At 35.8% G+C, this 19,347-nt stretch overlaps 1 pseudogene; it reads left to right on the forward strand.

Moving 5' to 3' along the window:
* The first annotated feature begins 302 nt into the window (after window positions 1-302).
* Window positions 303-19,347, forward strand: part of LOC107844555 — an 82,341-nt pseudogene continuing 63,296 nt past the window's right edge.

The raw sequence follows: 19,347 nt of genomic DNA on the forward strand, positions 1-19,347 counted from the left end.
TACTCCAAAATAGCTCGTCAGCGATGACGTACATTTACTAAATTTGTCAGTGCTCATCATGCAATAAAAGCTCCATTATAGTTTTTTAGTATTGATAATCAAATTTGACCCTGTACATCAAATTAATGTTATTTATCATAGTTATGTAATTAAATTAAGTAAAATACACATTAATTAATTATGGTTAAGTAACATGAACTTTAAATTCAAACACATGGCATGCATATATTGATTTGATGTATACACCGAGTGCATGTAAATTTTATCCCAAAATATGGTGTATCTTTTGCAGCAACATTAAAATGGCTAATCCGTAAGTATCTCTACCTTCCTCCTTTTCTACCCTTTATGGTTTCTCCAATTCTTCTAACGCTTTGTTTGGGTAGTTGTTAGTCACGGTATTTGTAGGGTATCGTTATTATTCATGTTTGTTTTAATTTGATTGTTACTTAAAATATATTGTACGATATGGTTTGATTCCATAGTTGGATAATTATGAAAAACCTCATTTTATGTAATGAGCGATTTGGTGGAATCATGTGGTAGCTTATGACTTATTTTCTTATTTACCTTTACATATAAACTGTATGTATCTTAACCTTCCTCTTTTTCTTCTTTTTCGTTTCTTGTCTTAGCGTACATTTAGGGTGTGTTCGGTACAAATAAAGATATTTTTCATGAAAAATATTTTTGAAAATATGTATTTCCTCCGTTTAAAAAAGAATGACCCACTTATCTTTTTAGTTCGTTTTAAAAGAATGATCCCTTTTCTTTTTTTGGCAATACTTAATTTCAACCACATGGCATGTTTAGGACCACACGATCAAAGGGCATTATGATACATTTGCTACAACTTTAATTTAAGGCCACAAGATTCAAAAGTCTTCTTTATTTTTTTAAAATTTATGCCAAGTCAAAGTAGGTCATTAAATTTTTAAATTAATTTTTTATTTTTGGTAGATAAGCAAAAAATATTATTTTAAATTATTTAAATATAATTTAGATAAATATTAGAGTCTGGACAATATGAAATGTTACTATAGTAGAGTTGACAAGGTAAAATCGAAAGTATTTTGTGGAAAATATTTTTCTTCATACCAGACGCACCTGTAGTGAGTTGATTTATCATATCATCACTCAAATAATCGTTATTATTGTTAAGATTCGGACACAATAAGAAAACCACAAGTAAAATAAAAATAAGAACAACAGACAGATTTACGTGGAAACCCTTACGGAAAAAACCTCGGGTAGAGGCAGAGGAATTTCACTATGAAAGGAGAGGAGTACAATATGGAGAATGACGTAATTTTTGAATGTCAAAAACCGACCCACCAATTGCACTTATATATTATTTGTGTACAAATAAGTTCTAGGTCCGATCCCTACGCTACCACCACAGACCCCATTAAAAATCGCAAACATAGATCGCACCGTAAAACTTTCAGGGCCGGACCAACAAAATTCAGGTCACAACTCTAACAATCTCCACCTTGACATGAATTCTAATTCAGAACTCAAATCCATTTCAAGACAAACTCTCTGACTCTTCCATAAAAGCCCCTAAGGGCGCATCTTAACATCCAACACCAACCAAGTCTAAGCAATGCTCAAACTTGGCACTTGGTAGTGTCTTGGTTATCATATCAGCAGGGTTATCATGGGTACTACTCTTGCTTACCATAATTTCACCTCGAGCAATAATTTTACGCATAAAATGATACCGAACATCGAATTGCTTTATCCTCTCATGAAATATCCAATCTTTCGTAGGAAAGATAGCACTCTGATTGTCGCAAAAGACCATAGTAATCTATAAGTTTTTGCTAAATTCACCAAACAGACCCTCAACCAAATAGCTTCCTTGAAAGCCTCTATAATACCCATGTACTCTGCCTCAGTAGTTGACAAAGCAACCATAGTATGTAAAGTAGTTTTTCAACTAATAGCACAACCACCAATGGTAAAAACATAGTCTGTAAGGGATCTCCTTTTATCATGGTCTCCTACAAAATCAGAATCAATATACTCGATTACTCCATCTCTATTTCGCCCAAACTGCAAACAAACATCAGCAGATCCATGGAAGTATCTGAAAATCCGTTGAACTGCTTTTCAATGTTCTTTGCCAAGATTTTTCATGTATTTGCTAACCGCACTGACATCATATGATAAATCTGGTGGGGAACACACCATCGCATACATAAAATACCCGACGACACTAGAGTATGGAACTCGAGACATATAATTACGTTCATCATCTTTCTTAGGAGATAAAGTGGCCGAGAGTTTGAAGTATGCTGCCAATGGAGTACTGACAGGCTTAGCATTTTACATATTGAACCTGTGAAGTACTTTCTAATATGTTTTTTCTGACTCAAGTATAACTTACACTTCTCTCTATCCTTCATAATTTCTATGCCAAGAATCTTCTTTGTTGCTCCTAGATCCTTCATCTCAAACTCCTTGCTGAGCTGGGCTTTGAATTTTATTCTCTCTCATATCCTTTATTGTAATCAACATATCATCAACATACAAGAGAAGATACACGAACGAACTATCACTTACCTCCTTGAAATAGATACAACTATCATAACTACTCTTCTGAAATATATGAGATGTCATAAAAGAGTCAAACCTTTTATACCACTGTCTGGGTGACTTTTTTAAGCCATAAAGAGACTTGTTCAGCAAGCACACATAGTCCTCTTTTCCTGAAATTACAAAACCCTCCGATTGTTGCTTATAGATGTCCTCCTCAAGTTCTCCATATAAGAATACAGTTTTGACATCCAACTTTTCAAGCTCATGTTTATGCATGGCCACAATACCAAGCAAGGCTCGAATCAAACTATGTTTTACAACTAGAGAAAACACATCTGTGAAGTAAACACTGGAACCTGACTGTAGCCTTTAGCAACTAGTTTTGCTTTGTACCTAGTATCTTCAACTCTCGATGTTCCTTCTTTCTTTTTAAATACCCACTTGCAATGGATAACTTTCTTATCTTTAGGTAGTCTCACTAGATCCTATGTGCCATTCTTATGAAGTGATTTCATCTCCTCCTGCATAGCAATCATCCATTAGTCGGAATCATCATAACTTACTGCCTCTGAGTAAGAAGAAGGATCTTCATCGGAATCAATACCTTCTGCTAAATTACATGCATAAGCAACCAAATCAACTTCAGTATACTTTTAAGGAGGTCTAATATCTCTTCAAGGACTATCTTTAGTAATAAAATATTATCTCATCACTGGTGGTGAAGAAGAAATAGTACCACTCTGTATCTCCGGGCTAGACTGATAAGTAGGCACTGGTGTAGACTCTGCTCCAATTTGTAATTCAACGTGGGTGCTTGACTTTTGCTGATTCATGTCACTAATCTCATCTGGGGATGAAGCACTAGATTCGAAGGGAGCCCAAATCATGGCAGTTTCATCAAACACAACATTCCTGTTAATTATAACTTTTCTATTTTCTGGACACCAAAGCTTATAACCTTTAACACCAGGCTTATAACCCATTAATAAGCACTTAACAGATCTAGGTTCTAACTTTCCATTATCAACATGAGCATAAGCAGGACATCTAAATTTCCTCAAATCAGAGTAACTAGTGGGAGTACCAGACTATACCTCTTGTGGAGTTTATTTATCAATTGCGGCTGAAGGATAGCGGTTAATAAGAAGACAAGCTATGGAAGAAGCTTCAACCCGAAAAGACTTGGGTAAACCATCATTAAAGAGCATACAATGCGCCTTCTCCATTACAGTCCTATTCATTCAGCCACACCATTCTTCTGAGCTGTATAATGAACTATCAAGTGCCTTACAATTCCTTCTAACTTGCACAGAGCATTAAATTCATTAGAAAAGAATTTTAAACCATTATCAGTTCGAAGGCGTTTTACCTGTTTCCCTGTTTCCTTTTCAATCATAGTCTTTCACTCCTTGAAAATAGGCAACGCATCATTCTTTTTCTTTAGGAAGACACCCAAATTTTTTAGAATAGTCATTAATAATAGGCAATAAGTAATTCGCACCTCTTCTAGAAGGTACACTAGAAGGACCCCAGAGATCAGAATGAATATAATTAAGTGTGCCTTTAGTTAAGTGAATGCCTTTAGTGAATCTGACTCTTTTCTGCTTCCCAAAAATACAGTGCTCACAGAAATCCAATTTGATAATACTATGGCCATCAAGAAGTCCTCTTTTGCTTAGTTCAGCCATCTCGTTTTCACTCATATGCCCCAGGCGCATATGCCAAAGTTTAGTAACGTCACTTACTAATAGAGAGGAGGTAGAAACAGCTACATCACTTGTAACTGTAGAGACTTCCAAGACATACAAATTTGCAGTCTTTTCCTGTCCCTTCATCATAACAAGAGCACCTTTAGTAACCTTCAGGACTCCACCTTTACCACTGTACCTATATCTATTTGAATCAAAGGTACTCAAGGAAATAAGATTTCTCTTCAAGTTTGGGACATACCGCACATCACCAAGTGTCCTCACAACCCCATCAAATATTATAATTCTAATTGTTCCAATACCAGCTATCTTACAAGGTATGTTATTTCACATTAACACAACACCTTTAGATGTTGTTTTCATATGTTGTAAACCAATCCTGATTGCGACATATATGAAACGTGCAAGCTGAATCAAGAATCTAATCCTCATAGGGTTTGGAGTTACCATCAGAAATTACCAAGAGTTCTCCATCACTACCACCATCTTCAACAAAACTAGCTTCACTGGACTTCTCTAGTTGATGTCCCTTCAGTTTTGGAGCTTTCCTTTTCTCTCTATTTTGTAACTTATAGCACTTGGATTTGATATGGCCCTTCTTCTTATAGTAATTATAGCTTTAGCTTTCTGTTTTTGGATTTCGACCTATTCTTGTCATCACCCCCAAAATTTCTCTCACGAGTCCTTCCTCGAACAATGAGACCATCTTCTTGAGTCTCCGACCCATTCACAAGATACTTCATATTCTTCTTAGAGAACAACGCATCATAGACTTCATGTATAATCAGGATATCACGATTATATAAAATCGTATCCCCAAAGGTTATGTATGATGCAGGCAACGAACACAATAAAATCAACCCTAAATCTTCCTTATCGTACTTGACCTCCAGAGTCTTTAATTAGAGACGATTTACTTAAAGACAGATAGGTAATCCTTCAAGGATGCACCTCAGACATGTGATGGGAATAAATTTATTATTTGAGATGCAACTTACTTGTTAGGATCTTCGTCATACACAACGATTCTATTTTCAACGACAACACAGTGGTAGTGATCTCCTTCAACACACATTGTAGAATCTGATTAGATAAATGAAGGTGGATATGAGATAGAGCCTTCCTATCCTTACGTAGCTTGTCCTCATCCATCCAAGATGAGGGCATCTTATCAAACCTTAATAGAGTATCATCCAAATCCATCTGCGTGAGCACAACCCGTATCTTAACCTGGCATAACAAAAATCTAGTGTTACGATCCAATAACGGGATATCATACTTCATGGTTGCCTGGCATAACAAAAATCTAGTGTTGCGATCCAACAACGAAATATCACACTTCATGGTTGCCATCCTCGAGAAAATAATCAAACCTGGCTCTGATACTAATTTGTTAAGATTTAGACAGAATAAGCAAACCATAAGTAAAAGAAAAACAAGAACAATACATAGATTTACGTAGAAACCCTTGCGGGATAAACCACAGGCAGAAGAAGAGAAATTTCACTATGAAAGGAGAGGAGTACAATGTGGAGAATTATATAATTTTTGAATGTCCAAAACCAACCCACTAATTGCACTTATATAGTATGTGCATACAAATAAGTCCTAGGCCCGATCCGTACGCTACCACAACAGACCCCATTGAAAATCACAAATATGGGTCGCACCTCAAAACTTTTATGGTCGGACCAACAAAATACAGGTCAACTCTAATAATTATCTTATAAAATTATTTATTTTGTTGAAGATTGAAATCAAGAAGAATTGTGACATTTTGAGATAATAAGTATGAGTAAAGTGACCGATAAATCAACCCTTGCAGAATGTTTAGAGTCATATTGTTAAGTTTGAATTTGCTCTTTTTAAATGAATGTTGATAAGGTTTGTTTGGTTTATACAGAAATGTACAAGAAAATCGTTCTCCATCTCTCAATTTTACCTTCGAAATGCCACCCCTGTTCGATGGAACTACCAGGTTACTCTCTCTGTTCCAATTTATGTGAAGGAGTTTGGAGCACGAGGGTTAATTAACTATAAATTTGGTTTATATTTTAAAAAAAATAAAATTACATATTTGAAAACTATGTAACAAGTATTAGAAGTTTGGTTGTGATTTTCCTCGTCTTAATATGGTGAAAAGAAGTTCTTCAAGTGTTGGTCATAGTTTATGTAGTTTGACTCTCGAGAAATGAAGCGTAACAAATATCTTAGGACATAGGGAGTACCAATCAATTAGCTAATAACTAAAAAATTTTGGAAAAAGTTTTGTTACACCTATTTGGATTAGTAAGGTAACGACATAGCCTCTTTGCTTGTACTTGTTCTTTTAGTTTTGCAATGAAATTGGAGGGAGTATTCTTCTCTTATTCGATAGATTCTAACTGTTTGTTTTTGTTTTTGAAGGTTGTATATCAGTTATTTTTGCCTTTTTTGCTCAGCGTGCGTGGATTACCAGAAATGTAAAGGCTCCTTAATTAACTGCAAATTCATTTCAGTTTTTTTTTTGTTATTGTTATTTTTGTAATTAGAAATGGGGGTCTCTCGGAAGAAGACTCTCTACCTCCTCGAGGTAGTGGTAAGGTCCGCATACACTATACCCTCCCTAGACCTCACTTGTAGAATTTCATTGGCATGTTGTTCTTGTTGTTGTTGTTGTTAATTTTTTAATTACTCTCGTTCACTTTTTTATTCTTATTTCGTGTAGAGTATATTGCTTAGAATCTCAAATTTATGGAGATGAATGTATGATTAACGAGTGAATGGTCGTTAACAAACTTTGAAGTTGTTGACAATTGCAGGGTTTGCAAGATAAGATTGAATTAGTTCCAATTGATCTTGAGAACAGCCCTGCTTGGTACAAGGAAAAAGTTTACTCTCAAAATAAGGTAATTTCTATTGAAGCACAAAGTTCATCTTGTATTAACTTAGTATATACCTAGCTGAAATTCATGATAGCAGTCGTGTTATATCAAAGTGAAAACCTTAAGCCTTATTATGAAAAGTAAGTGGAACTGGCCTAGTGTCAACATTGGTAGATCTACTATTTAAGTTACACGTTCGACAGAATTCAGTTGCTTTAAGCAAAAATATCACGGCCCAAATTCGAAACCGTGATGACACCTATTCCATCCTCCATGACAGGTAATCCAATTCCAAGAACAACATCTCAAACACATAGAAGTGTAAGAAAATAAGAATATAACCAATCTTGAATAATCTCATAAGTAGATTAATAGGCTAGTAAAATCAATTCGTAGATAACCCCATTTCTGAAAGTCACTAATACAAGACACTAAAATATAGAACCAAAAGAAAGTTTGAGTCTTTCAAAATGTGGAAAATGCATAAGAATAAGGCTGAAGGAGATTTCAGTAGTCTCTAAAGCCAGTAGTAGCTACCTCGAATCTCCAATGATGCTAGTAAAGAAAGAACCACCGGAATTAATATCCACTCGTCGTCGGATTTGTACCTACACGTAGGGTGTAGAAATATCAAGAGTGAGTACGGAACCATGTGTACTCATCAGGCATCGTCGACTGACCCAAATTCAAAGTGGTGATGAGTGACACCATGTAAATCATCTAAAAACAAACATACAACCTGCACTTAGGAAAACCACCTTAATCTAACTAAATAGTCAAGTTTAACAATCAAAAGGATATCATAACGCTATCCAAGAATTTTTCAATCCAGTGAAATCAATAACACATATACAATAAGTACAAAGTCAACATATACACTGTAACCAATCTGAACCAAATGAATCAATGCGATGCAGTGCAATGTATATGTTGTGTACATACCTAGAGAGCAATGGCTTAAAGGTTAGAACCTATGGGCGATTCACTCCGATCCCAATTAATATATTATGTAGGCGTGCACTCCGATCCTAATAAATATAATATGCAGGCATGCACTCCGATCTCAATATAAATATTCTGCAGACATGCACTCCAATCCTAATAAATACACTGTGCAGGCGTGCACTTCAATTCAAATAAATATATATAATATTGTGCGGGCGTTCATTTCAATCCCATCTGAAATGCAATGCACGGTGTGCAGGAGTGCAACTTCGACCCCAAATCATCAATAAAGTCAAGCAAAGCACTTCATGTATCAAGTCAGATAAAACATTAGTTTTAAAGTAAACTCAACTTATCGAGTAAGAGTATCCTCATTAGCTAGCTTTTTCAAGAATTTATTTATCATAACCAATCAGTCCATCGTGCTAGCAAATAGGAAAAATAGTTCAAACATACAATGAACTTATTTTATCCCCTCAAACAACACCATTACCTATATATATGCTCATCACAATCACTTATACGGGATCCCCAATTTTCTTTACTCCCATTACACATAACTATCAAATATTCAAATAAGCACTTTGAAAAAGAGTCCAAGAAAAGTATCAACTTGCCTCAAACTGAAGCCAAACATCAATTAATAAACTTGCCCTTACGAAAAACTTTTGAATGGTCAAAATCTATCCAAACACATATTCCCTGTGAGAATACAAATCTAATGACTCCCATATTGCTATATTTAACTCGAAAAATAGTCAAATCTTAATTTTCATGAATTTTTAACATGAAACTAACTCTTAATCATCTACACAAACCATATTTCCATATCCTCATTCGTACTTCATTGGAGAATATCACATCTAATATGTCACTATCATATCCCAGAATAAAAATTTAAATCAAAATCCTAAAAAAAATTGAAATAGTAATTTATAATCATCAAATCTCTAACAAAACGCCATTATAATTACTACCAGTAATAACCTATTATGACTTCTTAATCATAACCCACTTAGTTTAATTACAGAATAAACAAAATTTTCCCTATTATGTTGCATTGTTACTACAACTTCACGTTTTTCAAGATTCCATTGTATCCAATGTAACTATGCTATATATATAATAGGCTAACACGAAACTGACCTGAAGCCTCAAGAAAGATTTTCCCAAAACTGCAATGGCAAAACTCATTTTGTACCCCTCCTCTTGTAACTTCCTCTGATTTTGTTATTGATTTTTAATATATATAATAAACCCTTCCACTTAAATTTTTATTCTTATACATAGGTCTCAAGAGTTAAAACAAATTAGTTTTACCCCTTACTATAAAATAATGTCTAAATATCATGAGGTGGGTTAAAACGGGATAATTTTGTTAAATAATTTATAGGGTTGTTACATCATCCACCACTAAAACAAACATTCGTCCTCGAATATAAAGATAAATAAGGCACCTGGATTATCAAAGAGGTGAGAGTATCTACTCCGTATTTCAGACGTAACCTCCCAAGTGGCTTCCTCTATGGGACGATGACTCCATTGTACCTTCACCAATGTTATGTCCTTTGACCTCAACTTTCTAACCTGCCTATCCAAAATAGCTATAGGCTCCTTCTCAAAAGTCAAATTCTGGTCCAAACTCGTCGAGTCCCACTGAATCACATGTGAATCATCTGGATGGTATCTTTTCAACATGGAAACATGAAAAACTGGATGTATGGCTGAAAGATCCGGTGGCAAGGACAACTCATAAGCAACTGGGCCAACACACTGAAGAATCTCAAAAGGTCCAATATACTTCGGACTAAGATTTCCTTTCTTCCCAAACCTTATCACACCCTTCGTGGGTGATACCTTCAACAAAACCCGCTTACCTTGCATGAACTCTAAGTCACAAACTCTCCTGTCAGCATAACTCTTCTGTCTACTCTGAGCTGCCAAGAGCTGATCCTAGATCAATTTCACTCGGTCCAAGGAATCTCTCAACAAATTAGTACCCCAAGGTCTAACCTCAAAAGAATCAAATCATCCAACTGGAGACCTATACTTCCTACCATACAAAGCCTCGAATAGAGCCATCTGAATACTAGAGTGGTAGCTATCATTATAAGAAAACTCCACTAAGGGCAAAATTTGATCCCAATGGCCTCCAAAATCCATCACACAAGCCCACATTATGTTCTCCGACACCTGAATAGTTTGCTTTGACTAGCCATCTATTTGGGGATGAAATATTGTACTCATATCCAACTGAGTACCCAACTCCTGCTGCAAAGAATGCCAAAATTTAAAGTGAACTGAGTACCTCTATCTGAAATGATGGAAATAAGTACTCCGTGCAACCGAACTATCTCACAAATGTAAATCTTAGCTAATTTCTCTACATTATAACTCATTTTCACAGGCACAAAATGGGTTGATTTGATCAATCTGTCCACAATCACCCAAACTGAATCAAAATTCCCTAAAGTCTGAGGCAACCCAACTATAAAATCCATAGTGATATTCTCTTATTTCCACTTAGGAATGGGCATCCTCTGAAGCAAACCACCTAGTCTCCTATGCTCGTATTTCATCTGCTGGCAATTCAAATACTTAGCCACAAACTCTATAATATCTCTCTTCATCCCATACCATCAGTAATGCTGCTTAAGGTCATGATACATCTTCACTGTACCTGGATAAATGGAATAACGTGAAAAATGGGCTTCCTCCATAATAGATCTAATCAAATCACCAACTCTAGCAACACAAATCTTCCCCTTAATCCTCAAAACACCCTCCTGGTCTAAAATCACCTCCTTAGCCTCACCTTGCATAACCTTATCCCTGATAATACACAACTTTCATCCTTAAACTGATGATCCCAAATATGCTCTGTCAATAAGGACCTGACCTCCATATATGCCAGAACTCTACTTGACTCAGAAATACCAAGACGCACGAACCTATTAGCCAATGATTGAACTTTCCTGGCGTATGGTCGCTCCTCCATACTCAATAATATAAGACTACCCATACTAACTGCCTTCCTACTCAAGCCATTTGCCACTACATTGGGCTTACCCGGATGATACAGAGTAGTCATATGGTAATCTTTCAACAACTCCATCCATCTACATTGCCTCAAATTCAACTCTTTTTGCTTAAACATATACTGAAGGCTGAGATGGTCAATGAACACCTCACAATGAACTCCATATAAATAGTGTCATCACAACTTCAATACAATCACAACCATTAGTAACTCTAAATCATGAGTAGGATAATTCCTCTCACGTGTCTTCAACTGCCTTGAAGCATACACTACCACCTTATTTTTCTGCATCAACACACCACCCAACCAATACCGCAAGTATCACAAAACACAGTGAAGACCTCACCTTCAATAGATAGGCTCGAAATAAAAGCTAAAGTCAATAAAGTCTAGAGCTTTTGAAAGCTCTCCTCACACTTATCTGACCACTGAAAAGCCATATTCTTCTGAGTCAATCGAGTCATAGAAGCTGCAATAGAAGAGAAACCCTGCACAAATCGCCTGTAATAGCCTACCAGCCTAATAAAACTCTGAATATCTGAAGGCGAAGTAGGTCGTGACCAATTCCTAACTGCCTCAACCTTGGTTGGATCGACCGTAATACTATTCTTGGACACCACATGTCCCAAGAATGCCATAGAATTGAGCCAAAATTCATACTTTGAAAACTTGAAATATAAATTCTCATCCTTCAATCTCTAGAGTACGATCCTTAAATATTTTGCATGATCTGCCTCGCTCTTAGAATACACCAAAACGTCATCGATGAACATAATCACAAAAAAATTAAGATAAGTCTAAAATACCCTGTTCATCAACTCCATAAACGCTGATTGGGCATTAGTAAAGCCAAAGGACATAACTAAGAACTCATAGTGGCCATATCTAGTCCGCAAAGCATTCTTAGGAATACCCAAAGCTTGAATCTTCAATTGATGATATGCTGATCTCAAGTCAATCTTCAAAAAAATAGAAGCACCTTGAAGCTGATCAAACGAGTTATTAATACGCGGAAGAGGATACTTATTCTTGATTGTCACTTTGTTCAACTATCAATAATCAATGCACATTTTCATAGACCCATCTTTATTCTACACAAATAACACCGGAACACCCCAAAGTGATACACTTGGTCAAATAAACCCCTTGCTTAACAAGTCCTATAGCTGATCTTTCAATTCTTTCAGCTCAGCTAGCGCCATCCTATAAGGAGGCATAGAAATAGGCTTCCAGATCAATACCAAAATTAATATATCTATCAAAAAGAACACCTAAAAGATCAGTAGAAAATACATCTATGAACTCTCTAACCACCTCCACTGACTCTAAAGAAGGTGCCTCGGTACAAGTATCATGAATATAAACCAATATGATAGACAACCCTTGTCAACTAATCATAGATCTCGAATGAATGAAATCACCTTCTTAGGATATGAACTCCGAACACCGCTCCACTCTAATTTAGGGCGATCAGGCATGTATAAAGTAACTATTTTGGCATGACAGTCCAAGATAGCATGATAAGACAAAAGCCAATTCATGCTTAAAATTACATCAAAGTCAACCATATCTAAGATAATCGAATCTACCTAGGTATCACGCCCCAAAATATAAACAATGAAGGATCGGTATACCCGATCCACAACTAAGGAATTACCTACTAGAGTAGAAACACGAATAGGCACTACCATAAAATCACAACTCATATCAAAGTTGTTAGAGACGTATGCAGACACATAGGAGAAAGTAAAAACAGGATCAAATAATACCGAAGCAGGTCGATGACAAACAGAGACGATACTTATAATGACTGCATCAGAAGACTCTGCCTCGGGCTTCCCAAAAAATGCATAACAATGAGCTCTGTCATCTATTGGTTGAGTCGCTCCTCTACCACCTTATCTACCAGCTGGTGGTGCACCTCTACCTCTCTAAGATCTGTCTCTACACCTAATTGGGTGCGCTACTGATATAATAGAGGCTTGATAACTCTACTATGGACCCCTTTTCCTGTATACTGGACAATCTCTCTAAATATGATCCTGACTACCATACTCATAACAAGACTTAGGAGCCATCAACTGTCAAGAAGGACCTGAATATCCGGTATGGCCACCACATCCTAAAAATCGCTAATAAGAACCCTGTGAATCCTGTCCCAAACCATAAGAACTCTAACTTAAATATCCACCCTCAACTATCTACATCGCTGCCTGAACTGGCCTACCATACTGAGGGCAAAAATCTCTTCTAAAAGAAACCCTAGCTCTAGATAAGGTACCATTGAATTGACCTGAAGTACGAGACCTCTTGTCCCTCAGATCCCCATCTCCTTAGGATGCATCACTCTTTCGTTGATTCAACCACCCTCTGAAGAGAAGCCTCAGATTGGGCTACAAAAAACACGGCCTCTCTGATCCTAAGTGTCAAACCCCTCATAAATCTCCTGATTATCTTGGCCTCATCTGGTAAGATCACCATAGCATAATGGGCTAAGGCATAAAATAGTCTCTCGTACTCAACCACAAGAATGCCCTTTTGTATCAAATTCTCAAACTGATGCCTATGCTCCTCTCTTAAGCTACAAGGAATGAATCTATTAAGAAACGCCTGAGCAAATATAGCCCAAGTCATCGGTGGAGAACCTATTATCCTAGTGTCAATATAAAAGTGTCACAACTGCTTGGCAAGACAACGTATCTGTAAGGCATTATAAGTAACCCTATGGGAGTCAACCAATCCTACACTCTGAAGTCTCTCATAACAACTGACCAGAAACTCGTGGGCATCCTCACGCATATCACCCTGAAACTGTGGTGGGTCTATCTTTCTAAACCTTTCAAACCATTGTTGCTCCTTATTAGACATAGTTGCCATACCTTCAAAGGTAGATCCAACCCCTGGTAATGCTATACCATCATACCTCGGTGTTGGCTGAACCACTGGACCCTGATAGATTGAAATAGGCTACTGATCTAGGGTCTGTGCCCCACCCTAATATGTGAACCCTGTGGAGTACCAGGTGATTCGCCTCCCTGAACTATAGTCTCCAAAACACCTAACATTTTATCCAAGGTATTTTGAAGATGCGATGCTGCAACAAACCTTGGTAGCGCCTGACTTGGGCCTACGTCATCAATGGAACCTGAACACCATCATCACTTGCCTCGAAGTCAACCTCGAGAGATCCTGCCCTACTAGGAATTTGAGCAGCTCCTCGAGCTCTATCTCTACCATGACCTCTTCTCCAACCGCATCTCCTACCCCATCTAGGTATCCCTCCTCGAGTAATTGGCTTGGGGGCTGGTGGGGGCTCCTGACAACGATCTCGAGGTGTATAAGTCCTTACCATCTGTGAGAGAATAAGATAAGAATTTTAGTATTTAAAGTTAAAGATCAATATTGCACAACAAGAGAGAGAATAAAATGAATGTTTCCTAAAGTCTTATAGCCTCTCAAAGATAAGTAACGGACGTCTCCACACCGATCCGCAAGACTCTACTAGACTCAGCTTGTATTTGTGAGACCAGTGAACCTGGGTCTCTGATACCCTCTATCACGGACTAAATTCGAAACCGTGACGACACCTATTCTATCCTCCGTGATACGTAAGCAAAAAACTCAATTCCAAGAACAACATCTCAGACTCATAGAAGTAGAAGAAAATAAGAATATAACCAATCCTGAATAATCTCATAAGTAGATTAATAGGCTAGTAAAATCAATTCATAGATAATCCTAGGTCTAGAAGTCACTAATACAAGACGCTAAAATATAGAACCAAAAGAAAGTTTGAGTATTTCAAAATAGGGAAAATGTATGAGAATAAGGCTGAAGGAGATTTTAGTAGTCCCTAAAGCCAGTAGCAGCTACCTCGAATCTCCAATAATGCTAGCGAAGAAGGAACCACAGGAATCAATATCCACTGGTTGTTGGATCTGTACCTGCACGTAGGGTACAAAAATATCAAGAGAGAGTACGGAACCACCTGTACTCAGCAAGCATCACCGACCGAGACTAATTCAAAGTGGTGACGAGTGATACCACGTAAATCATCTAAAAACAAACATAGAACCTGTACTCAGGAAAACCACTTTAATCTAACTGAATAATCAAGTTTAACAATCATAAGGCTATCATAACACAATCCAAGAATTTATCAATCTAGTGAAATCAATAACACATATACAATAAGTAAAAGGTCAACAAAACACTTTAACTAGTCTGAACCAAATGAATTAATGCAATGCATATGCTATGTACATACCTACCGAGCAATGGCTTCAAGGTCAGGACACATGGGGGACTCAGAAGGTCCATGTACTGTGCAGGCATGCACTCCGATCCCAATCAATATATTGTGCAGGCATGCACTCCGATCCCAATATAAATATTGTGCAGTCGTGCATTCCGATCCCAATAAATATATTGTGCAAGCGTTCACTCCGATCCAAATAAATATATATAATATTGAGCAGGCGTGCACTCCGATCCCATATGAAATGTAATGCATGGTGTATAGGCGTGCAACTCCAGCCCCAAATCAGCAATAAAGTCAAGGAAAACACTTTATGCCTCAAGTCAGATCAAACATTAGTTTTAAAGTAAACTCAACTTATCAAGTAAGAGTATCCTCATTAGTTAGCTTTTTCAAGAATTTATTACCATAACCAACCAGTCCAACAGGCTAGCAAATAGAAAAATAGTTCAAACATATAGTTAACTTATTTTATCCTCTCAAACAACACCGGTACCCGTATATATGCTCATCGCAATCACCTATACAGGACCCCCAATTCCCATTACTCCCATTACACATACCTAACAAATATTCAAATAAGCACTTTGGAAAAGAATCTAAGAAAACTCTCAACTAGCCTCAAACCGAAGCCAAACATCAATTAACAAACTTTTCCTTACGTGAAGCTTTTGAATGGTCAAATCTATCCAAACACATATTCCCCGTGAGAATACAAATCTAATGACTCCCATATTGCTATATTTAACTCGAAAAATAGTCAAATCTTACTTTTCATGAATTTTGAATATGAAACTAACTCTTAATCATCTACACAAACCATATCTCTATATCCTCATTCACACTTCATTAGAGAATATCACATCTAATATGTCACTATCATATCCCAGAATAAAAATTTAAATCAAAATCCTAAAAAACAATTGAATTAGTAATTTATAATTATCAAATCTCTAACAAAATACCATTATAATTACTACCATTGATGACCTATTATGACTTCTTAATCATAACCCACTTAGTTTAATTACAGAATAAATAAAATTTTCCCTACTATGTTGCATTGTTACTACAACTTCATATTTTTCAAGATTCCATTGTATCCAATGTAACTATTCTATTATATATATATATATATATATATATATATATATATATATATATATATATATAGAATATGCTAACAAGAAACTGACCTGAAGCCTCGAGAAAGATTTCCCCAAAACTGCAATGTTGAAACTCGTTTCGTACCCCTCATCTTGTAACTTCCTCTGATTTTATTATTGATTATTAATATATGTATAATAAACTCTTCCACTTAAATTTTTATTCTTATACATAGATCTCAAGAGTTAAGAAAATATCAGTTTGACCCATTACTATAAAATAATGTGTAAATATCAAGAGGAGGGTTAAAACAAGATGGTTTTATAAAATAATTTATAGGGTCGTTACATCATCCATCACTAAAACAAACGTTCATCCTCGAACGTAAAGAGAAATAAGGTACCTGGATTATCAAAGAGATAAGGATATCTACTCCGTATGTTAGACTCAATGTCCTAAGTGACTTTCTCTATGGGACGATGCCTCCATTATACCTTCACCAATGCTATATCCTTTGAATGGGATAACTCGAACAATGGGCTTCCTCCATAATAGATCTAGTCAAATCACCCACTCCAGGAATACAAATCCGCCCCTTAATCCTCAAAATACCCTCTTGGTCTAAAACTGTCTCCTTACCCTTACCTCGTATCTCCTTATCCGTGATAATACACAACTTTTCATCCTCAAACTAACGATCTCGAATCTGCTTTATCAATAAGGACCTCGCCTCCACATATGCCAGAATTCTACCTGACTCAGAAATATCAAGACGCACGAAACTGTTAGCCAACCGTTGAACCTCCCTGGCTTATGATCGCTGTCATACCCTATTTTTACCTAAAGTCAAAACGAGCACGACATTATGGACTCTAAAAGAATTAATTTTGTATAGAGTCGGCACCTAATTTTTAAGAAAAATGAGAAAAACTTATTTATTTATTAACATTTAAGACTTATGTTTTGATCTACAAAACCAGATTAGATTCTGGGTAAGGGTTCAAATTATTTCGAAGGAAAGGGGTTAGGCATCCTTCAGAATCCACAAGTGTGATTTCCGACTAGACTTAGGTTTATTAAAAATGATGAAAAAATTAATGTTTATAAATACAAATATAAAATGTTTATTAAAATAGTATAAACAATGTGTAAATTACATATGTTATCGTAAAAAATATGCATGTGTATAAAAAATGTATTAAGATAAACAAAAATATAAGAGAATATGTATGTAAAAAATGAAATGATTAAATAATGAAAAATTTGTTTTAAAGAAAAATCATAATGTATTTTAGTGTAAAAAGTGCGCATAATTTGATTAAAATATCTTAATCAATTTAATGTAAATGTTAACGGCCTAAATTTGCATAAACGCATGATGAAGATTGTGTAAATAAAGAATATCCTACCCAATGCCCTAAAAGTAAAGTTTTAGTATAAATATATTTGTATAAGTATAAGAATATAAAATACAACACAAAATTTAAAGGGCTCTTTGAATGTAACTCCCGATGAGTATTCCAAATAACCTGTATAAAAACTTATAAAAAATATTAGTAACAAATAAATAATTATCAAAAATAAATTGAAAAGGTATGTAAAAATATAATTTTCATTAAAAGATGGCATCAGATTAAATTTTAAATATGACATGGCTACGAAGTGGTTTCTCAATTAATTGACCGTCCTATATCGTCTTGCCAAAATATGAATTGTAAAATCTGTTGCGTTGCTATAAAAGTTTCATCATCGCTCAAAATGTTTATTTTTATTACGTAGTTATATACATAATATCCTTCTTTTATTTGTGAAGGCCTAAAAAATTGATGAAAATTTCTTCATCATCTATGACAGCGTAGTATTTGTTCGTTATCATATCCGAATATCAGTAAAAAGGATGGAATAACACCTAAACAGTCTCAACTTTACAAACATATCAGTATAGCATCATGACCATCGAATAAAATCAACAAAGTCATCAAAAGGGTGAAAACCAAAACAAGAACCAATCCAACCCACACAGTAGCAACAAAGAGCAACATACAGTAGCAACATAGAGCAACATAGTTATAAGCATTATAGTGATAATTAAGGAAAATAGAGACAACATTGAAAACATAGTGGCAGCGGTGTGTTGAAGGTGGTGTTGATGTGATGGTGTTGTTTAGCCAAAAATTATCGCTGGTGGTCAGATCCGGTGAAGCGATGGAAGAAAAGAGAAAGGGAGAGGGTTGATGGTCGCGACTAGTGAGGGGTTGGCGGCTGTGGGATGTGGTGGTGGTGCGGTCGATTTTGTTGGTTTTGGGACAGTGGGGGTTTGAGGGTGGTGATGGGTGGTTGTCGGAGAGGTGGTTTGTCGGCCAGATCTTTGGCGGCAGCCATGGTGAGAGAGAGACAAAAAATGAAGGAGAAGAGAAGAAGGAGTATGCGTGTGTTTTGTGTATGTATTGAATTTAGTGTGTGTTAATATGTGTGGTGTATGGATGTGTGATATTTAAAAAGGTAAAAATAAATAAAAATAATATTTATTTTTACTTTTTCTTCCAATATATCCCTTTAATTAGGGAAAGTAGATAAAGTAAAGTAGAGTAAAAAAAAAATTAAAAGTGAGTAGACCTTGATTTGACTTATTTATTACTCTGTGTATTAAAGTAATTAAATCGACTTACTTTTGCAGGTCGTGTTAAATAACGTACAAAATAATAAATGCTAATAACAAATAAAAAATATAATTATCTTTTAAAAAAGATACATTATGCTATAAATAATTAAAATTATACTGTGTAGTAAAAAATTATAGTGTTATGCTGTGTACGTATGTAAATGACTGTGCAAAAAATATTAACATAATAATAAATTGATAAAAATCCTAAAATTTAT

This window comes from Capsicum annuum, chromosome 10, assembly GCF_002878395.1.
Source record: "Capsicum annuum cultivar UCD-10X-F1 chromosome 10, UCD10Xv1.1, whole genome shotgun sequence".
Lineage (NCBI taxonomy): Eukaryota > Viridiplantae > Streptophyta > Magnoliopsida > Solanales > Solanaceae > Capsicum > Capsicum annuum.